The sequence below is a fragment of the Balaenoptera physalus genome, assembly GCF_965194825.1.
Source record: "Balaenoptera physalus genome assembly, chromosome: Y".
NCBI classification, from domain to species: domain Eukaryota; kingdom Metazoa; phylum Chordata; class Mammalia; order Artiodactyla; family Balaenopteridae; genus Balaenoptera; species Balaenoptera physalus.
The window spans coordinates 3,707,895-3,732,643 of NC_138904.1; positions in this window are offsets into that span (position 1 = coordinate 3,707,895).

A 24,749-nucleotide genomic window follows, 5' to 3' on the forward strand; every position below is an offset into this window, starting at 1 on the left:
AAAGAAGATGTACAAAGTGCATCCATATGTGATTTTACATCGGGACAGAGTAGAAAAGTTGTACTCATAGATGTCTTTTTAGGAAAACATAGAATAGTTTCATTAATATTATAATATCATACTTGGCAGGGGGGTATTAAAATATTTTTCAGTTTAATTTTATTTCTAAGAGCTGGTTTACTCTGTCAGTCCACTGACTTAGGATGAAGATGGTTAAATTTCAATCTGGTCTTTGCAAAAATAACAAGTGAGAACATTTGGGATTACAGATCTTATTTAAAGAACTGTATCACTTGAAGCTGAAATTAAATATGTAAATGTTAATGGTTTATTTTACACAAATCAAACTTGCATAAATAATTTTATATTAACATATGTACAAGTAATTTGCTCTTATTGACCCTGATGGGCTTATCAACTCTCATAAATGTTGAATCACTTATTGGACACACACACACACAGAGTTTTTTTTTTAATCATGAAAGCGTAAGAAGTCTTTGATTAAATTCAATCTGGGATGAAGGAAACCACAATATTAAAATTGCATTTTAAAATTTCCTGGCTAGAAAAAAAAAATAATTTGAAAACAGGGATAGCCCTGAATCCTTTGGTCACACAAGCCCCAGGGCAAAAATAATGGGTTGATTTAGCTAGAACATATGGTACTTACTTAGATGCTCCTGAAGCATTCCAAATGTTTAAGAAACTACATGCAACATGTACTTTGGAGGAGCCAAGTCTCATTTGTAACCAAAAGCAGGGAAAAAAAGGATAAGGCATCTCATTCTGGAATAACAAGCTTCTTCTGACATGACCACGCTTATGTCTGTAGCCTTACCTAGCTCCCTTCTGGAGCAGCTAACTTCTGTCTCAGCCATGCCAGTAGCCCAAGGCAGACAACTTCATTCTTGAAAAGAATGTCATAGCGATGGACTCCCTTCTCCTTGTGAATTCACTGTCATTCTTCAAAACACACTTTAGGTTTCTTACTCCATTAGCTGTGCCCTGATCCTCTCTACTTATCCCACGCCAAGCTTGGTTAGATGACATTTCTTTGTAGTCCATTAACACCCAGGTGCACCTAAATTACAGTACTCTCTATTTTGTATTTCAACTCTTTGTTGGCTCCTAACCTTTACATCGTATATGGCTTGAAGGCTGTCCCTGTGTTTTTCATCCTTACATACATGGTGCTCAACACAATGTCTGGCCATATACTGTTTCCCACCATGAGTTTAAAAAAATGAACAATAACTTCATTGATATCTTCCTTTTATAGTTTAAGAACATTGAGGATACTTAATTTCTTGGGAATTTATTTTGTTTTTGGAAAAGCTGTTTCAGTTAATCAAATACATATTTATTGACTGTGAGAATTTTACCTGCATTAATAATCCTTGAAATAAAATGACCCCAAGCTGAATGTGTTTTTTTTTTTGAAATATTGATAATTTGAGTTGCAACAATATCTGAATTATAAATTAGATGCTTTCTTTAAAATATATTAAGAAATTGAATTGTTTTAAGGAAAGACCTAATTGTGGACAATTTTTTTTAACTTTTCCTTCCTTTCTTTGCTCCTGCCCCACTCACTCTGTCTTGCGGTTTCTTATTTTCAAGTGAATTTATCCCATTGTCTTATTTTCCATTTCATAGATTTGCATCCTCTATCAGGTTCTTGATACTTGAATTTTCAATTATTGCATAAATGCTTTCACTTATCTCTCTGCATTTTGTCTCACTTTCCTTTAGTTCATCTCACAGTATGTATTCCTTTCTACACGACACTCCAATGTTTAAGAACTTCAATTAGTCCTCGTTATAAAATTCCTTCCATTCAAGACTCCCAGCAATCTGGGCTCCAGGAACTTGTCTCAACTTACAACCCAGATTACATGTAACTCCATTAATGGAACTTGTACAGACTGCAGTGCCTTTGGCTGAAACAAAAATTACCAGTTCAAACTGGCTTTGAGTATTAGAACTACGGATTATCTCACAAAGTATTACATGCCAAATCAGGGGAGCTCCCGAGTGACAAATCCAGAGACCCAACACTATTTGCAAAGATTCACACTCTTTCCATCTTTCCATTCTCTCAGCTTGATTCTCAAGCTAGTCTCTTTCTTTTCTCAAGATGATGGTCCGAATCTTACACATCATACCACATATCATAGAAGAATACAACACATACACAGTACACACAATAATGTCCGGTGGCAGAAGAGAGGCTATTTCCTCATACTTTTCCACAAAAGCCCCAATACAAGTTATTCAAACTTTCCACTGGTTTCACTCCCTAACTCATTTCAAGAAAGAGTAATGAGATCTCTGAAAATGGCTCACACCAAGAATAATGATCCTTGGATCCAAGGATAGGGTCATGAATTTTTGAGACACTTTAGGGTTGGGCTCATAGTTGAGAAATACCAGAATTATGAAAAATATCTTTCACCTGCCTGTTCAGAGTCATTGCCTATTCTTGCCTCTCCCTTGAGGCTAAACTGTATGGATAAAATTACTGGGCTCCTGTGAAAGCTAGAAGACAGGTTGGTAATTCCAATGGGATTCTTGATTCTGAATCAGTCAAGTGGCCTTAGCATGGTTTTTCAGAAGGTCACATCACAGCTTGACCCACCCAATGAATAACTTCTCTCTTTCTTTAACTCCTTGGGCCGAGAGATGCTGACAGCCCCACTACTGCTGGCCCTGGGTTCCTGCACTAATTTCTATATCTCTGAATATAATTCAGTTTAATGACCCAGTTACTTGCTATTTAAATGAATCTTCTGAGCTGCTTATATCACCACCTATAACTTAGATATGGCATTTGGCTAGGTGTTACAAAAAGAAATATTGCTGTACATTTATAAGGAAAATGTTAAAAAGAATTAAGAGATTCTAACATTCAATATAAAACACCCATTAGAACACAAAATTTAGAGCAAATGTAACTAGAAATAAATAAAGGGTAATAATTATGCTAGGGTAAATTTCCAGTCAAATAAGTCAAGTTGTAATGCTACAGTTAGGAAATTAAAAATGCAGACAACCCTATTTGGTGAGTAAATTAAGATTAACTTTAGGGATTACTATACTTTAAAAAGACACCAAGTGTATACACTGTATACTTAAAACCCATACAACGAAATCTGAATACTATTGTCAAGGGAAAACTTATATAATGTAACCAAACAATTGATTTCAAGGCTTAAACTAGTGTAAACTAACATGTTCATATAGCCAAAACTTGACTAGTTTTTTGATCAAAAAGATCTAAGAGCACTGATAGAATATAAATACTGGCTAAGGGGGTTAGTGGTAAGTGATTTGGGAGGGTTTGAGAGAAAAATCACTTTTTAAGGGCAAAGGCATGAGGAATGATTTCGAGGATATGTCTTGTTCTTTTCTCTATTTTTACAATATTTTAGAGACTAGCTTAATGGTTGTACTTGACTTGATTGGACCCAGCTGTGGTTATACATATGGACAAATAGTAGAAAACAGCTGGAATTTATGTAATGTGATAAATCTGAACTATTTCCAGGGCCATTAAATGCTGTGTTAATCAGATGAATGTGAAATGGGTCTTTGAGACATTGTGTTGTGTTTAGGTAAAACTTAAGTCTTCCTCTCCTCAATGTAACTTCTGAAATTCTGGGTTCAAAAAAAAATCACTCTGTCCAATAAATTAATTTATTAATTTCTCAAGCCTTTGTCCCTCAGAGCAAAATTCTCTTAGACCAAATATTACCACCACCGTTTTGGACTACAGCATTTGACAAGCACTGGTCAAAGTAAAACACTGGAACTGCGTTTTATCTGGATAGCAATTGGCAATCTTTTTTCTTCTTTTTTAATAGTGAGATAGTAAATACTTTTGGATTTACGTGCAAACTACTCAACTTTGCCATCTTTGTGAGAAGGTGGCCATAAATAATATGTAAACAGATGGGTATAGCTGAGTTCTGATAAAACTTTATTTATATAAATAGTTGGTAGATTGGATTTGGCCCATGGGTCTTAGTTTGCATACATCCCCCCCCCAACTAAAAAAGATGTAAAAAATTACAATCTCAACATCATTTTGTTTTTATAAGTTCTGAAGGTGGAACAGGGATTGCTTTGTTGATAAAAAGGGTTGGAACGCCCGTCCTATTGACTAGAAACATGAGTGCAAAGTATTTCAAAGGAAGCTTTAATATTTTCATCAACGTCCAGAGAGTCTATGCTGACTCTTCCTATTTTCTAAAAAAAAAACCGTTCAATTCTCACTAAATTGCATTCTAAAATCATCAGGGGTTAAGACTTACTTGGAATTCCATTTGAAGACGTTCCAGTGATGAGTTTCAAGGATGCATAACAAAGTTAACGTTATTTTACATACCAGAGAATGTTTTTTCTTTTTCTTTCTGGAACCATCCCCCCACCCTTTGGGATTCTACTGGCTTTTATCTAGTTACAATATTTAATTAGGAATCTTTTCCCCCTTCTCACCAAGGATGAGAGCAAATGACCCGGCTGGGTCAAGAGACTGACGCCTAGCATGTTTCATCCATTAAATAGGTGATTGATTAGGCACGCCTGAGCACAGACTGACTTAATTCCACCAACCAGAGAGGAGCAAACTCAGAAACACTTGTGACAACACCACTAATCATTAGAGAAACACAAATCAATGAGGTATCACCTCACACCAGTCAGAATGGCCATCATCAAAAAAATCTACAAACAATAAATGCTGGAGAGGGTGTGGAGAAAAGGGAACCCTCTTGCACTGTTGGAGGGAATGTAAACTGATACAGTCACTATGGAGAACAGTATGGAGGTTCCTGAAAAAACTAAAAAGAGAACTACCATACAACCCAGCAATCCCACTACTGGGCATATACCCTGAGAAAACCATAATTCAAAAAGAGTCATGTACCACAATGTTCATTGCAGCACTATTTACAATAGCCAGGACATGGAAGCAACCTAAGTGTCCATCGACAGATGAATGGATAAAGAAGACGTGGCAAATATATATAATGGAATATTACTCAGCCATAAAAAGAAATGAAATTGAGTTATTTGTAGTGAGGTGGATGGAGTTAGAGTCTGTCATACAGAGTGAAGTAAGTCAGAAAGAGAAAAACAAATGCCGTATGCTAACACATATATATGGAATCTAAAAAAAAAAAAAAAGTTCTGAGGAACCTAGGGGCAGGACAGGAATAAAGACGCAGACGTAGAGAATGGACTTGAGGACACGGGGAGGGGGAAGGGTAAGCTGGGACGAAGTGAGAGAGTGGCATGGACGTATGTACACTACCAAATGTAAAATAGATAGCTAGTGGGAAGCAGCCGCATAGCACAGGGAGATCAGCTCAGTGCTTTGTGTTCACCTAGAGGGGTGGGATAGGGAGGGTGGGAGGGAGACGCAAGAAGGAGGGGATATGGGAATATGTGTATACGTATAGCTGATTCACTTTGTTATACAGCAGAAACTAACAACCTTGTAAAGCAATTATACTCCAATAAAGATGTTTAAAAAAAAAGAAAAAAAGAAAAGTGTGAGCTGCAGGTCAAGCAGTTCAGGGCTCCCCTGAATGCCTTCTACAGGAGATAAATTGGCATTGCCTGTGGAAAAAAGGGCTGTTACTAGGGTAGAGACACAGGGTAGATGAGTGCAACTTCCATTGAAGTTCAAGAGTTCGATTTTATATGAATTTGAGGTAACATCAAAGCATTCACATGGCAATGTATTTTAGGCAGTAGAATGGGCACAGGACTGAAATTCGAGAGGATGCTGAACATTTCAGATGGAATCTTAGGTACCTGCTGTTTTGTAAAGTGAGTTGAGCTGTGTTGACTCATGTTGGAGACATTCCTGGGGATGTTATTTCATCTGAGGTAGTGAATGCCTGTGATAGATGTCAAAACCAAGGCCAAAACCAAGGATACCCCACAGTCGGGGCCTTTTCTTGCATAATAAAACTATTAAAATTATAGAGAACTACTCTTTCTATTTTTCCATGAAAACTTATGGATGCAACACATAATTTGAAGGACGAATGAAAACTCTCATCTAATTTTGAGATGTCCTCATTCCTTTGTTTTAAAAAAATAATCTTGATTCAGGCTTGTATGTTAGTCCAGGTACGTGAAGAAGCAGACAGGACAGAGTTCAATGTGCAAAAGATTTATTAGAGGGATGCTTCTGAGAGAACACAGGGAGGGAGTCAGGAGGAACTGGGGGAACCATTTCTCTACTTGAGAACCTAAGAGACTATTAGCCTAGAGCTGCAGTAAAATATTTATAATTGTAACTAGAGATGATCATACCAAGTGAAGTAAGTCAAAAAGAGAAAGACAAATACCATATGATATCACATATATGGAGTCTAAAATATGAAACAAATGAACTTATCTACGAAACAGAAACAGACTCACAGACATAGAGAACAGACTTGTGGTTGCCAAGGGGGAGGGGGAAGGGGAGGGATAGACTGGGAGTTTGGGGTTAGTAGATGTAAACTATTACATATAGGATGGATAAACAACAAGGTCCTACTGTACAGCACAGGGAGCTATATTCAATATCCTGTGATAAACCATAATGGAAAAGAATATAAAAATGTATATATGCATATAACTGAGTCACTTTGCTGTACAGCAGAGATTAACACAACGTTGTAAATCAAGTATACTTCAATAAAAATATTTATATTGATATACAAATCTGTGAGGTGAATAGGTTTAAATGACCCCCACTATCTTAGTTCATTCAGGATGCTATAACAGAATACCTTAGACTGAGTAGCTTATAAGCAACAGAAATTTATTTCTTACAGTTCTGGGGACTGAAAGTCCAAGACCAAGGCCCCAACAGATTTTGTGTCTGATGAGGCCCCTCTCCCTGTTTCATGGATACCATCTTCTCGCCGTGTCCTCACATGGTAGAAGGTATGAGGGGGCTCTCTGGGATGTCTTTTACAAGGGCACTAATCCCATCATGAGGGTGCCACCTTCATGACCTCATCACCTTCCAAAGGACCTACGTCCTTTGCCATTCATTCTATGGCATCCAAGGAGCAGCCTCATTGATAGTGTTGTAATAATTTCATTATATATCAACACTGTATATAATATCCCCTTTGGCAAGAAGGAGTGACATCCTTATAACCTAAATCATTAATATGTCCAAAGAAATTGCTTCTTTCTCTGGCAATGATTTCCTTCCTCAGACTTTGAGCTGTTCATTTGATGCCTGTTGTATTTTTCAGCATGAATATCTGATAGGACAGCAACATTCTAAGTCACTGAGGCTTTTTCATGCTTGGATCAACACTGGCTATTTCTCTGTCTAGATAAAGAGAAATATTTATTTATTTATTTATGGCCACGTTGGGTCTTCGTTGCTGCGCGTGGGCTTTCCCTAGTTGCAGCGAGAGGGGGCTACTCTTCATTGAGGTGTGTGGGCCCCTCACTGCGGTGGCCTCTCCTGTTGCGGAGCATGGGCTCTAAGCGTGCAGGCTTCAGTAGTTGTGGCTCGCAGGCTCAGCAGTTGTGGCTCATGGGCTCCAGAGCGCAGGCTCTGCAGTTGTGGCGCATGGGCATAGTTGCTCTGTGGCATGTGGGATCTTCCCGGACCAGGGCCCAAACCCGTGTCCCCTGCATTGGCAGGCGGATTGCCAACCAGTGTACCACCAGGGAAGCATCAAGAAACTTTTTTGATTTGTCATTTAATCTTCTGAAATTTATAAGCTTGAACTGAAATTGGCATAATTCATAGTTATCTTCTAACTGTGGATTTTGTGGTATGTACCATTTCTGGTTACTCCTGTATCTTATGAATATAATTCTGAAATTAAAAAAAAATATGCCATAATTTAAGATTAGTTGTTTGTATAATAAAGACAATATTAAGGTCGTATTAGGTATTAAGAGGGTATTAAGTAAATCAACAGATCTGAACAGATCTGTTCCCAACTCAGCCTTTGCATATATATATAGACTCTTAGTTTGCTGTTTCATCACTGGGAAGAAAAGGAGGTTTAAGTCACTCTAAATTCTGGTATTCGAATGAATATTCAACACAGATGTGAATGCAGTATTTTCCATAGGACTCAAAATATACTCATTAAGGTCATCCACCCTGAAGCCTGAAACAATAACTAAGTAATAAGGAAATGAATTACCACTGTAAAAAGAGCAACAATTTTGAGGTGCCGTAGATGTGAATATCAATCTCAAAATGGTCCTATAACTTTAGGACATAGATCATCTCTCTGAATATTTATGATCTCAGAAGTATGAAAAAGTTAATAATCCCAATATGATAAGATAGTGAGGACTAGATATAAAATAGAAGGAAAGTTGCAGGCATGTAATCGATGGCTGTTAAGATGCTTTTCTTGTTTTTATGGAGAAGATGAAATCATGACCTCATCATGACTCTGGTTTACTTGAGTGGAATTGTGGACTTCAAAGGAAAATACAGCATTATCATAAACATCTTTTCAACATGTGAAGGAATTGAATGGTTTTGGAGGACACGCACAGCATCAATGATTCCTTGAGGCTGTTCCTTAGAAATATAAATGAAAACCAATTTGTTCATTGAAAACCATGGACAGATACTGATAATAATTACTGTATTTCCTCAACAAGTTGAAGAAAGAATGTGATATTTCCCAGACTGTTAAGTCATTACACTTGGACTTTGTACATGTTAGATTATATCATTATACAATCATAAAGCCTTCATCCAGAAGTAACAACAGTGGAAAATACATCTTCTTACTTTTATTTTTCCTTGCAGATGCTTCTGGTTAGCCCAATAGATGAAGAAGAGTCTAGCATGGCCCAGGCTGGGCAAGGCACTGGGACAAGACATGGTACACGAGGCACCTGAACTCTTAGAGAACCAGATAGAATATTTAGAGCTGATTTGCAAGTCAGTGGTAACCTCTCTGATAACCCAATAGACTTCCTTTACATTTCATTATATAAATATGAAAATAATCTATAGAAAAACAACACCACCCTTCAGTTTTCTGTGGACAAACCTCAGCTCATGTGCATCTGCACAACCATAGAACCCTTTTGATGCTAATGAAGAACATAGAAGATGACATATATTATCCCCAGCTGATATGCACTCTTCATTATAAGATTTGGTAGAAATGTAACCTTCTAAATAGAAATTTTAAAACTTTGACATTTCAGTAGACTGCAACAAACTATATACATGGTCAAGATGGAATGATGTTCATATTCATTATGTAGGAATATAGAAGTGGCACTGAGATAGTTGCATGGCTATAACTGACATGAAATTTACATTAATTAACAGAGTGAATAATCACTTTAATAAAATGCATAAGAAAAGTGTGCCACAGCATAGTGACAGGACACGGATTTTAGAGAAAGTGTCACTCTAATACTTGTTTTTAACTTGAATTATCTCAGAACTGGGATGTCTGGCTATAGTCTTACAAAGGACTGAAACGTCACTGAAAATTTTACATGAAGACGGATAAACAATGTTTCTTTCAAGAACTGATAGTGGTTAAGTAGACTTTCTCATTTTCTTGCAGTGATTTGTAAATGTTTTTCTATCTTCATTACCACAGGTATTCTCTTCTACATTTTTAGTAACTGTTAAAAATGGGAGGGCTTTGGGACTTCCCTGGTGGTCCAGTGGTTAAGACTCTGTGCTTCCACTGCAGGGGGTGCAGGTTCCATCCCTGGTCAGGAAACTAAGATCCCACATGCCGCATGCCGCACGGCGCAACCAAAAAAAGAAAAAGAAAAATGGGAGGGCTTTGTTTGTATTGGTATTATTAATAGTAAATTTCACAAAGTGTTAAATATTTTGAAACAATCACAAAGATTTTTATCTGGAGAGGGTGAAGGGCAGAATCGATCAGTTACTATCTTTCATAGCATTTTACATAGAGGTATGGTTAACAGTCTTCCGATTCTGAATTATACATGTGTGGTTTGGACTCCATCATTTTCATATGCCCTTTGGTTGTCTTCTTGGCTTCTGGAGCTACTCCCATAGTAGATACCAGGCTAAGAAGCAGATATAAACTGGGAGCATCTTTCATCTCTTGTTCAATTACAAACCTCAGCCAGATAGTATCGAGCTGGCGGGTCGGGGAAGTTCCCCGTGGGAGACTCATTCTAAAAGAGTCCCTGATGGAAGCAGAGGCACTGATGTAGAAAACAATCTTATGGTTACCAGGACATAAGGGCGGGGGGAGGGATAAATTGGGAGATTGGGATTGACATATACATGCTATTATATATATAAAATAGATAACAAATAATAACCTGCTGTATGGCACAGGGAACTCTACTCAATAGTCTGTAATGACCTATATGGGAAGAGAACCTTTAAAAAAAGAGTGGATCTATGTATATGTATAACTGATTCTCTTTGCTGTACACCTGAAACTAACACTACATTGTAAATCAACTATACTCCAATAAAAACTAAAAAAAAAAAAAAGAAAAAAAAAAAGAGTCCCTGATGATCCCCAAGTATTGGTGTTCACATCTTTGTGAACATTAAGTGTTGGCTGTGCCATTGATTTCCCAGTAACAGGATGTCACTTCTGGGATTAATTCATAAAAGATCTGACTTCTATCTTGTGTGACTCTATCACCTTCTTGACTTATAGGCATTGATGAAATATGCAGCTATGTTTGAGGAGGTCCAAGTGACAAGGAAATTAGGGTGGCCTCTGGCCAATTGTTATGGACTGAATGTTTGTGTCCTCTCCAAAATGCATACATTGAAGCCGTAAGCCCCAATGTGATGGTATTTGAGGTGGAGCCTTTGGGAAATAATTAGGTCTAAACCTAATACGAGGTTGAGGCCACCATGATGGGTTACTATCCTTATAAGAAGAGAGACCCAAAGCACTCTCTCTCTCTCCCCGCCACCCCCTCTCCCAATGCACACAAAGAAGAGATCATGAGAGCACACAGGGAGATTGTAACCAGCTGCATGTCAAGATTAGAGGACAAAGAATGAAACCTTACCTTGATGACACCTTGACCTTGGGCTTCCCAGTCTCCAGAACAGTGAGAAATAAGTGTCTATTGTTTAAGCCCCTCAAGTCTATGGTATTTTGTTAAGGTAGCCCGAGTAGTCTATGACACCAGTTGAGACCCTCCATCCAACAGCTCATGAGCAACTGAATTCTGCCCACAGCTTGACTGAGCTTGACAATGGACCCTTCCCCAGTCAAGCCTTCAGAGGAGACCTCAGTCATGGCCACCACTCTGATGGCAGTCTCGTGAGGGACCCTAAGACAGATGACCCAACTAAGCCATCCCTGGACTCCTAACTCACAGAAACTGTGGGATAATACGTGTGCTGTCTTATGTCACACATATGGTGTAATTTGTGATACAGCAAGAGATAACAACTCACAAGGGTGCACGAGAGCAGGGAGAATCATGGGTTTCAGGTAGAAGGATGATAGAGGCAGGTGTTTTGGAAAAATAAAGTCTATCAGGTAACTATCCAAGGTGGTAAATCATAACTGGGGAATGGGTTCCAAGAATCAAAAACATGTCTCATCATTGGCTCCAACATCTGAGTCTCGACCATTTTCTATTGCATTTCTCTCTTACTTGGTTCATTAGCCACAATCCTGACACAAGCAAACCCCCAAATTCAAAGTATCTTGTTTGCCAGTGCAGTCTTGCTGAATCCCTGTAGTCACTTGGGTCATTCCCTTGAACCTTTTGTTCTGGAGCTCCTTTCCAAGTTGGGGGAGAAATCAAGATAGTTTTGGCACTGGAAAAAAAAAATTGGGTCCCCACCCCTGGGTTTGGAAGATAGGTCACATCAAGGAAGCAGCTAGTGCGGGCTAGGTTGCCGTAACTGCTACTATTGCTGGGAAAGAACTTCTCTAGAGTGCAAATCAATCAATCACAATCTTCATCTGATAAAATTATTGTTAATTAGATCTTTTCAATCAACAAGAGGCGTCATTCATTTGCGAGGCTATGAATACATTCTGGAACTAACTTATGCAAATAGTGATTTTGTTCCTTTAATAAGACGTACTCTGGTCGGGGATAGCACTAAATAAAATATTAGATATCTTCCTTCCTTCCTTTGATGTTGTAAGTCTCTTGTTCATTATTGCAATAACAAGCTCAAAGCACTCACTACATGAAAATCATATAGAACTGAATTACGACAAGCAGGTGTAACTCGGTTTAGCCCATTAAATAGCAAGGGAGACTCTGTTCTCATTTATATTTCAGTGGCATCTATCTGTGGAGACCACAAATGTCATCGCTGGCATTTAGCATGAGGATAAGAAGAGATATTAAGGGTGTAGAAGAGAGCAGTTTCTTTCAGCTATGGCAAAAGGCAGAATGAGGAAGGTTGGTCTTACATTTCAACACAAATTAGTTAAGCTGGATTTCATTGAAAATTTAGTATTCGGAAGGGTGGCCAAGTTCTAGGAATCTTCATATGGCAGAAACAACTGTAACTCTTTCCTTTCCAATTCTACACCAATAAAAACAATGAAAGAGGCATCATTCATGACTCATTAATATAAATAGATGGTGAGCGATAAGTTAAATTCTCTAGCACAGGGTTCCAGATTGCAGAGTATAAACCTAGTATAGCAGAAAGAATAGTCAGCTTACACTGCGAACAGTTAGTTGAGTGAAATCGCTAAATGGGTCAAGTCGATACACGTGATAGAAAGATGATGGGAAGTTAGAAAATAATGGGAGAAATTAATTCATAGGAGAATTTTTTCCTGGTAATTCCGCAACTTAGCAGAGGGCTAATAAGGAGGCAGTTTCTCATAAAAGGATGATTTGTTAATGACGTAAGGTCAGACTTACGGGTCTTGTCAATCAGTGCAGGGGGTTGGGGAAATGGTTTCTTTGGGGCTACACCCTAGTAGCAAACAATGAGATCAAAAATACTGTTCTACAAACGTATGGACACCAAGGGGGGAAAGCGGCGGGGGGGCGGGGATGGTGGTGTGATGAATTGGGAGATCGGGATTGACATGGATACACTGAAGTGTATAAAATGGATGACTAATAAGAACCTGCTGTATAAAAAAGTTAATTAAATAAAATTAAAAAATTTTAAAAAAATACTGTTCTAAAGAGTTACTAAGTTAAAGGAATCAGCCCATGGCCGTGATAATAGAATAAAAGCATTTTAGAATACATTATTTTCTTGCGAGCATGCATTATTCTATGGTAAAATCACAGCTTGCACTGTTGGTTTCTCTCCAAGCCAAAACTACATCAAAATATGGCATGTATTAATAACTCTGCTTTCCATTCCACCCATGATCCAAAAGTCAGGCCAGTGTACAACTTAAAAAAAAAACAAACATATTTGATTTACAAATGAACATAGTAATCAGGATTGGGGATGGATATCCAGCTATATTTTACGAACATCTTTCAGGTGTTCATATTTTATCACCATGCTCATTGCTTTATCTTTATTCCATCCACTCCAATCAGCTTGTTCTCCCACCAAAACTACCTTTAAAGTAGTTAAAGGTACCTTTAAAGTAGTTAAAGGCTTTAAACTTTGAAGGTAGATTCATTCAGCAATCAAAAGACAAATAACCCAATTTTTAAAGAAAATAAAGGGATCAAATAGATTTTTCTCTAAAGGAAAGATAAAAATGGCTACTAAACATATAACAAGATGCTCAACGTCATTAGGAAAATGCAAATCAAAATTTCAATGAGATATCACTTAAAACCCACAGTGGCTAAAATTTATTTTTTTTTAAAAAGATAACGTGTTGAGAGGATGTAGAGAAATCAGAACCCTGATAACAGTGCTGGTGGGAATGTAAAATGGGGTAGCTGCTACAGAAAGCAATTTGGCAGTTCCTCAGGACGTTAAATCCTCCTCCTCCCCCTCCTAACTGAACATTGTGCTGCTTTAGAAATGACTTCTAGATGGCCAAAAAGCACATGAAAAGATGCTCAACATCACTAACTATTAGAGAAATGCAAATCAAAACTACAGTGAGGTATCACCTCATACCGGTCAGAATGGCTGTCATCAAAAAGTCTACAAACAATAAATGCTGGAGAGGGTGTGGAGAAAAGGGAACCCTCCTGCACAGGTGGTGGGAGTGTAAATTGATACAGCCACTATGGAGAACAGTATGGAGGTTCCTTAAAAAACTAAAAATAGAATTACATATGACCCAGCAATCCCACTTCTGGGCGTATATCCAGACAAAACTATAATCCGAAAAGATACATGCACCCCTATGTTCGTGGCAGCACTATTTACAATAGCCAAGACCTGGAAACAACCTAAATGCCCATCAACAGATGAATGGATAAAGAAGATGTGGTACATATATACAATGGAATATACTCAGCCATAAAAAGAATGAAATAACGCCATTTGTAGCAACATGGATGGACCTAGAGACTGTCATACTGAGTGAACTAAGTCAGACAGAGAAAGACAAATACCATATGATATCACTTATATGTGCATCTAAAAAATGATACAAATGAACTTATTTACAAAACAGTAACAGACTCATGGATATAGAAAACAAACTTACGGTTACAAAAGGGGAGGGGGGAGAGATAAATTAGGAGTTTGGGATTAATATATACACACTACTATATATAAAAGAGATAACCAACAAAGACCTACTGTATAGCACAGGGAACTCTACTCAACACTCTATAATAACCTATCTGGGAAAAGAATCTGAAAAAGAATAGATACATGTATATGTATAACTGAATCACTTTGCTGTACACCTGCAACTAATACAACATTGTAAGTCAACTATACTCCAATGTAAATAAAATAAAAATTAAATTAAAAAAATTTAATAAAAAAGAAATGACTTCTAGGCACCTCTGTCTTGGGTATAAGCATCCATTCCCAGATTAGATAACATATACTGTTGACATTTGCCAATTTCACCTCTTCCCTGAGCTCTGGTGTCAAATCCTTGATGTAGGCCCTCAAATATCTCATGGGTTCTCGTATTTTTCATGTCCAGAAAAGGCATTTTGATTTCTTCCCTGGAGTTCTTTCCTCCCTTCCTAATGACAAGAAGTCACACTCAGTTTTTTTTTTCCAACGAGTAGACTTTTGGCTTCTTCCATATCTGCCCTTGCTTATCCAAGGGCAAGCCCATGGGCTCCAATGTCCACAACAAACACAGAAGCCATCATTTCTCTTCTGTATTATTTCCTGTAAGCCACCTCTTTTCCCCCTCCCCTCCTTGGCTTGAAATGGATCTCACAACCCGCCTTGCCCTCCCCACTCCGCTTCTGCCCTCTGCCAAGTTTCATGGAGTTCTGTTGATGTGAGCCTCATGTTACTGTTCTGCTAAAACCAGTCATTTCCCTGTGAATTGCCAGCAATCTACCCATCTCTCACCAGAACCACAAGGTCATAGATTTCACTCCTGCTCACATTTACAGCCTCACCTTTTAACCCACCTACTCCGTCTGCATTCCAGCCCTCCAAATCTTCCTTCAGTCCTTATAAAGGTCCTGACCTGTCAATCTATCCCCTTCTGTCTACACCTTTCCTCCCTCCTATCCCTAAACATTTGCACGATGGAGTCTTTCTCATCCTGCAGGATTCAGCTCTGATCAGACTGTCTCTGTTTCCCAGGCAGCTCCTGTCCGAGGATGCACCCCACACACCTCTTTTATTCCATCATCAGGTCCTGTATGTACAATTCAAAACACAGTTTGAAACCCAATCCAGAAATGGGCAGAAGACCTAAATAGACATTTCTCCAAGGAAGATATACAGATTGCCAACAGACACATGAAAGAATGCTCAACATCACTCATCATTAGAGAAATGCAAAACAAAACTACAATGAGATATCATCTCACACCGGTCAGAATGGCCATCATCAAAAAATCTACAAACAACAAATGCTGCAGAGGGTGTGGAGAAAAGGGAACCCTCTTGCACTGTTGGAGGGAACGTAAATTGATACAGTCACTATGGAGAACAGTATGGAGGTTCCTTAAAAGAATAAAAATAGAACTACCATACGACCCAGCAATCCCACTACTGGGCATATACCCTGAGAAAACCATAATTCAAAAAGAGTCATGTACCAAAATGTTCATTGCAGCTCTATTTACAATAGCCAGGACATGGAAGCAACCTAAGTGTCCATCAACAGATGAATGCATAAAGAAGATGTGGCAAATATATATAATGGAATATTACTCAGCCATAAAAAGAAACGAAATTGAGTCATTTGTAGGGAGGCAGATGGACCTAGAGTCTGTCATACAGAGTGAAGTAAATCAGAAAGAGAAAAACAAATACTGTATGCTAACACATATATATGAAATCTAAAAAAAAAAAAAAAGTTCTGAAGAACCTGGGGGCAGGACAGGAATAAAAATGCAGATGTAGAGAATGGACTTGAGGACACGGGGAGGGGGAAGGGTAAGCTGGGACGAAGTGAGAGAGTGGCATGGACGTATGTACACTACCAAATGTAAAATAGATAGCTAGTGGGAAGCAGCCGCGTGGCACAGAGAGATCAGCTCGGTGCTTTGTGACCACCTAGAGGGGTGGGATAGGGAGGGTGGGAGGGAGACTTAAGAGGGAGGGTATATGGGGATATATGTATATGTATAGCTGATTCACTTTGTTATACAGCAGAAACTAACACACCATTGTAAAGCAATTATACTGCAATAAAGATGTTAAAAAAAAAATAACAAAACACAGTTTGAAACTGCAGCTCTGTTTCCTGGTTCATATTATTTACCTTCTCAGCTAAACTGTAAGCTCTGCTTCTACTTGAAACTGAGTGTGTCCCAGAAGCACGCAGGAAATCACACACATAAAAATCACTCAATAAAGATCCCTGGAATAGACCAATTTTAAGAAACAGCTTTTGGACACAAATCATTTAGCACTTTGGGACATAAGTTCTCCTCACCTGTGAAAATAAGAACATATCATAAGGGATGCTGAGTGTCAATATATTCTAATACAGAACAGAATTATTTTAGTGGTGCCATGCAATAAACTTCATGATAAAATATAATTTCAAATGAAATTTCCAATGAAAAACGTTGTAGAAACTAGGCATTAGAGCTTTTACAGAATATGACCTATATGATGCAAAGCCCATACGTCCCAACTGAGGGATTTACATCACATAATTCACTTCTTTCAAGAACCATAGTTGAGAATAATATATTTGTGTATATTCCTCTGCCCATCCTTTTGAAATAATTACCATCTTTTCCTAGATCCCATTTTACAAGAACCAAATACAATAATAATTCTCCAATTTGTATCTGAAGCAGTGGAAATTTCTCCAACTGAGATGTCACAAATTCCCAATGTAATATTTTGGAGATTCTTTTTTTTTTAATTTTCAGACGATGTAGTGTGAATCCAAGGATATTAACTCAATAGATGGTCATAGACGCTTGTCAATAGCTCTAGTTCGCTGCTGATTGATAGTGAAGTCTAGGTTGGGATTTTGCTTCTGTTTCCTCTGGGAGATTGAATGAAAAAAGTGGTCATTGAGCTGGAAGGGAGTCTACAAGACCAGAAGATCTTCCTCTTTCAGATAAGTTTGACTGTCATGAGGCTACATAGGAAGGATGGTGATCAGTGCTTTAACAGAGGTTTTGGGAATACTGGTGGGGAGCCTGGTCCCCTGGGTCGCATTTCAGGTCAACAGGGCACTGCCTATGTCACAGCATTGACCGTCCTTCCCTGACTTTTTCTCAAGATTTTGCTGTCAGTCCTGACACAGAGCGGATGGCGCCACCTACTGGGCCACTCTTGTGGTTTCGTGGACCACGTTGCATTCATTTGTGTTTTTTTCTCTGTTAAAATGTATAGTTTTTCTGATGATACTGTTCCTACACATGCACTGGAAAAAGAAGGAAACCTAAAGATATTTATAATATTCCTATGATTTATATGTCATGATTTATATTACCATCCTAAAACCATAGGAGGGAAGAAATGGAGAATATACGTCAGGTATCCAAGGTTACGCAGCTAGTCAGTGTGGGAGCTGGAATGGGAATCAGTGTGGTTTGAGACCAAGTTCTCTCACCTCTCACAAAATATTGTGTCACAAGGAGAGGAGAAGGGAATGGATGAGAAAATCCTGTCTAATGTTGTTCCAGTGACACCTTTGCAAACGACCCTGGTCAGCTTCATAGAAAGAACTTTTAATGGCTTTGTAAAACATATGGATGGATAGATAGATAGATAGAAAGATAGATAGATAGATAGATAAAGATATATTGACAGATAGATAGAGATAGAGATGATAGGTAGATGATAGATCGATAGATGATTGATACAGGATTTTATTAGAGAATAAAGATAGATAAGATAGAGATGGATAGATGATAGATATTGATAGATATAGGGATAGATATAGAGATATAAAATTTAGATTTATACATATATAATATACATTTATTTATATTTATATATTTCCATACATACAAACAAAGGCTAACACATACATAGTATATATTTACCATCTACCGTATATATTTTACACACATGCACGTCCTTAGCCCTACATCATATAGTGTGTGTGTGCATGTGTGTGTGTTTGAGTACCTCCTTAAAATCTAGTAAAAATACTTTCTAAAGCCAGAGGCAGAAGTTGGCCTCCAAAAGACAAGACAGATATCAATCCAATCGGATTGAGGAAAAGTGACCTCGGTACTATCACCTTTTTACATTTGCAAGTAATGGCTTTTCTGCTGCTGGGACAATCACGTGCTTATGAGGGCTTTGCCTCATTGGGTGTCGACTTATGTCTAAGCTGGTGCTGTCTGTCTTTCACGGAGGCATATAGCGACATTATCGAGACCTCTAGTGCCCACACGATGCTCACATGAAAAGACCAAGCTCACGTCCCAACAATCTTCTTTTGTCTTAGGACTGCCGGTTTAAATGATGCTGAAATGAACGATACAGATTGTGTTAATCTAAAGATCTTTCATCAACCATTCTAAGAAAAGTAAAGATTTATGTTCAGGTACTGGACGGAGCATTTATAAGAGTAAATCTGAAAACGTAAGTAATTGGTGTGTTTCAAAAGAAAAGGTTGGATCAACTATACCCCAATAAAAGTGAAAAAAACGTTTCTATGTCCTATAGACATTTTTTCCCCACCAACAGTTGAGTGTGTATATATATATACTGCATATATGTATGTAATATATATAATATTTATTATATACTACATCTTTATATATAGGATATATTACATACGCACATAGTATATATTATATGTATTTTTGTATTAGATACATAGTATTTTTGTATTATATATATAGCCATCACAGATAATAAAATTATATATATATTTTAATAGCCAGTATAATACTAGAATATATACACCTATATATGTGCATATACACATATCTTTTATAATATCTCACAAAATATTGTCTCTTGATGAAAGAAGTGAAGGTGTGTATATAAATTATAAGTGTATCATATATATTATACTTACTACTACACATGGATATATATTAAGACTTCCTACTGATCAAGAAACTTGAGGAAAATTTTCCAATAACTTTTTGTTCCGTAAAAATCTTGGAAAATTGCCAAAATCAATGTCATCCCTTCTCTTTAACCACCCCTCACACACCAAAGAGATTATTAGGATTTAGACATCCTAACATAGTGTGTGTGTATAGATGTGTGATAACCATGGGAGGACATTTGAGTGCTTTCTTTTTACCATTCACATCTGCTTCCTTAAAGATCAGAAGCGTCATGTCTGAGACACACCCCAACTACTAAATGCATCTTTCTCTTCGTTTTCTCTCCTCCTGTAAATACCAGTTGAGTATTATTTTCAAAATATTCTCTTTTTCTTTATGCTGTGTCTGCGCCATCTCCTAAGAGATAAACAAAGCATGCGCTTTTCTTTCTCATGTATCCCCACAGGACCTAGTTGTGTCTTAGCTGTAAAGATGCCAGATGAATAAAGAGAAAACAAAACACGAATGATGCCAGGTTGTTAAGCAGAGTTCCTAGAAGTCAGCAGGATAGAGTGACATCTTTCTCCAACTATTGCCTGGGAACAAACTTGAAAGAGAATTAGATTACCCAGGACCCTTTGAGATTTGTATGCATTTATAACGAATTCTCAAATATGCCATCTTGTTTTATCTCTAACTGGACCCTGAAGCGCAAACCCTGTCCCTTTGTAGCAGATAAACACATAGAAATTAAGTAACCTGTCTAAGGTCACTTGACCTTCACTTGGCCAGTGAAGGACAAAGCTCTAGCCCCCCTGATTTTGGTCCCAGTCTCCTGGGTGCTTCTGTCTTATTTAGACGCATGCCTTGCAGGTTAACATAACAGGATTCCTTAGCAGAAAGCTCCATGCCTTTCCCTTGGGAGGTTGAATGCAGATTACTCCCATTGCTTATACAGGAAGATGGCTTCGATTTTACTCGTCAACGCATCTCCTGTGATCATTCACTGAAAATTTAAAAAAATGTATGTTCTCACATAGAGAACAGACTTGTGGTTGCCAAAGGGGAGAGGGGGAGGGAGAGGGATGGATTGGGAGTTTGGGGTTAGTAGATGCAAACTATTCCATGTAGAATGGATAAACAACAAGGTCCTGCTGTAGAGCACAGGGAACCATATTCCATATTCTGTGATAAACTATAATGGAAAAGAATATAAAACAAGAATGTCTCTATGTGTATAACTGAGTCACTTTGCTGTGCAGCAGAGGTTGGCACAATATGGTAAAACAGGTATACTTCAATTAAAAAATAAATAAAAAGGAAAAAAATATGTCCTCAAATTGCTGCCTTTATTTGCGATTCTGCAAGAACGTGCCTGGCCATTGACTTTTCTGCACACATATCTTAAGAAACACACACATATCTTAAGAAACACAGGTGAGACCACTGTTGGCATCACCATGCGTTCCAACCAAGAGGAGCGCAGCCTTTGTGTTCATCTTAGGCTGGAAAGCAGTTTCCACCAATAGCTTGATGCTCACTAAGGCGTCAATAAGAGGCTGCAGTGAAGTGCATTTTTCTCTTTCTTTTCCCCCTGGTTAGCTCATTAGAGATCATACCGTCCCCACCATCTCTGCAAAGGAGACAGGCTAGCAGCTGGCTTTAGAATGAAGAGGGGCAGCATGGAAAGAGACATTCTGCATACATTCTACAGAGAAACCTATATTATTTCAACACCTGACCCTTAGTACTATATCTTTTTGCAATAGGCTAGACACAAATACGTGGTTTTTGAAAATTAAAATCCAAGCGGGGGTCTGTTCAGGTCTCAAAGTGCATTCGATTGTCTCTTGGACACACTTCTTTTCACAGTGCTGTTGACAGCCGTCCTTTTCTATAAATTAAGGGTCCTTTCCAATCTGATTCACCTGGCTGGCAGAAGCAGCCTTGCCACCCCAAGCTGGACTTGCTATTGGAAACTGCGGGCAGGAGCCACCTTGCTTCCGTGTCATTTTGACGCACCACTGGTCTGATGGAGCAATCATTAAAATTTTAGGCTAACACAGAATAGGGTTCATGACAAATTTACAAGTATGCCTCCTGTCAAACTCCCTTCGGAGGCGATTCTGTTATGGCGGCACAAAAGAAAATAAAAAGGAAGATACTATCCAAATAGGATGTGTTGCACGACGGAAAAAAATGCTGGGAAGCACAGAGACTAGAAATATAGGTTTGGCTTTTGTGGAAGTAGAATATTCAGTGAGAGATATCCCCTTAAGAGATTCAAAAGAAAGAGTGTCACATTCGTTGAAAAGACAAAGGACCACTGTTATCCACTTATTTCTGATTTCCTCTCTTATGTGTCCATCATCGGAACTCATGATATCCTTAATAAAGTGCTTAAACATCATGCAACAGGGATAAAGTCTGTAGGTAAGGGAGGAGTTGGGAAATCTATGAACATCAAAAACAAAGAATTTTTGTCTGTATGACGATAGTGTATCTTTGATTTGTGACATTATTACAAGGAAAAGAAACCCGTCCAACTAGGTTGTCATAGATACACAAACTGCACCTGGAAGAGGACATTTCAATCAGAAATGCTCTCTTTTCAGAATCTTCTCTCTCTGCTTTGCCCCAACTTTTCCTCCCTGGGTTATCAGTTTTCTACATCTTGCATTGGCTTGATCTTGCAATGGTCCTAATGTAACATGGCTGAATCTCTTTGCCTTCCTATATTTCAAACATGCCCATTCTGTGTTCCATTTATGTTCTTCTTGTGAGGGGCTCTCCGTGATCTGGTCATCATCTTTGTGGTTAATATTAATCATTCTTATTTTGTAATGGAGACATTGAGCTTTCCTTACTGAGAAATTCACAGGCTATACCAATGAAGGGAGAGGAAATGGGGGTAAAGAAATGAAGATTTTATAAAGTCATTAAAGTGGAGAAAACAAGCACCCTGCCCCCCCCACACACACACAATGCATGATCTGCCTCTCTATTAAAGGAAATAAGAGAAGTAACTTAAAACATGCATGAAATTGAACTGCTGTCCTAAATTATATTGAATTCAAGACAGTTGATACAGCATGTAACTGTAGGGAATTCAGTAAGGGGTCCGCCCATCTAGGATGAAGAAAGGTAGCACGGCTCAAATCTTACACTGTTTATTTGCTACAGGATTACTGTGGTCTTTATATTAATCATATGGTAGATTATATAATGAAAGTCAATTTCTGGTGCTTCTTCATAGAAATATTGCATTATGTGGTTCCAACATTTCTCTCAATGTAAGTGAGCAATAAAGCATGTTATGGTAAATGAAAGAATTAAATATGTTACCCCAAATGTAAAATCGATAGCTAGCGGGAAGCAGCCGCATAGCACAGGGAGATCAGCTCAGTGCTTTGTGTCCACCTAGAGGGGTGGGATAGGGAGGGTGGGAGGGAGACGCAAGAGGGAGGGGATATGGGGATATATGTATACGTATAGCTGATTCACTTTGTTATACAGCAGCAACTAACACACCATTGTAAAGCAATTATACGCCAATAAAGATGTTAAACAAATACATAAGGTATCCCATGACTTTTTGGTATAGACAAGAATCCATCCATTTTAGGAATCTCGGCCCCCAAGGAGACACTCTTTCTACTAAATTATTTTTGCTGTAAATCTAGGAGCTCAAAGCTCCTATGAGGAGAAAGGTACATGCGACATTTGATTTTCATGCCCCACAGCTGAAGGTGACATTTCCTCCGATTTTGGACACTAAACACCCATAAAGATAGCATAATTTTGAGGTTGCACACAACTTCTTCAACATCAGAGGAGTCAGAATTGTCCATTTCTCTCATGAGCCTAATACTGGAATAATATTTCCGGGGACTATTTTGAACAATAAGTGTCACCTGCCACATTTTTTTATAAAGGGAATTTTCATGTGTTTTGCTAGCACCCGCAGATCAGCCAACGCTCACATACTTTTGCATATAATCTTTGCGGACACGATATAAATTGTTATTTTCCCTGGTCACCCTGATAATTAATTCAAAATACAGAACTTTAGCTCTCCACATTACACAATATCTTATAGAAGCCCCCAGACTGACAAAGAGACACATCCTAAAAGGTCAGTGTGTGCCTTATTTCTGCCGGTATGTAGAATACATTTAAATGTGATCGAAAAGCAATTTGGAAGAACAGGGTGAAATCTTGTTATTTGATGGGTAGCATTTAGGTCTATAATAAAAATGGGGCTCAAGGTTGTCAAAGGTGACCATAGGTCCTGCTAAATTCTTTTTCTATTAGAAACATGACAGCTCATAGAAACATGAGTTGCAGATGTCGGGTGGGAAAAACACTGCATATAGAGGAGAGATATTAAAGGTGGCATTATACTTCCTAAATGACAATATTAAACAAAAGTAGGGTTTTTGTGTGTTTGTTTGATTTTTACAGAACCTGGGATCTGGTCTCACTTGGGGTCTGCATGCTCTTCCAAAGATGTGAGGACCGAAGAAGGAGTTCTGCAACAGAACTGTGGGATTGGAGACTGCAGCCGCATCAGATAAGGAAGGTTTCTGACACTGTGTAAGTCTGGGGAAATGGGTTCCTCCTGCAATCCCATGTGGATGGGTCCGGGCATTGGGACTCATGAGGTTATTATAACAGACACTTCACAAAGCACGTGCTGAGGCCACATGGGCAGGTGGCAGGCCCACGAACGTCTTGGGCTGTGAATAGGTTTCTCCCTGCTTTCACGTCTTTCCAAAGCTGGTTTTATAGGGCATTTGGCCAACATGCTGCAGCCGGCACGCCTTCCTCTCCTACCTTATAAATTATTTACAGTGTTTCCCCATGTAAGTCTATCTCCTTAGATTTTCTAACCTTCCTATGCGGAGTTTCACGTTCTATATTTACCCATTGAGGTGAGAGGCAGGCACCGCTGGCGTTTTAAAATGTTATTTCAGCAAAAATGAGATTCCAAATGTTTAACGACCCCAAATGAACCTCCAAATCGTAACTAAAACAGTAGGTGAAATTGATAAATTGTGTTTTTAAATCAACTGACATTCTACAAAATTCGATAAGCACACTGAAGGTGGTCAGAGTATGTGTACCAGTGTGGACGGTCGGAGGGGTGGGTGTGTGACCACAGGTGTACATTATAAGCATTTTAAAATTCAAGGCTATCAGTTTTCTCGAGGCATAGAAAGATGACAGTGATT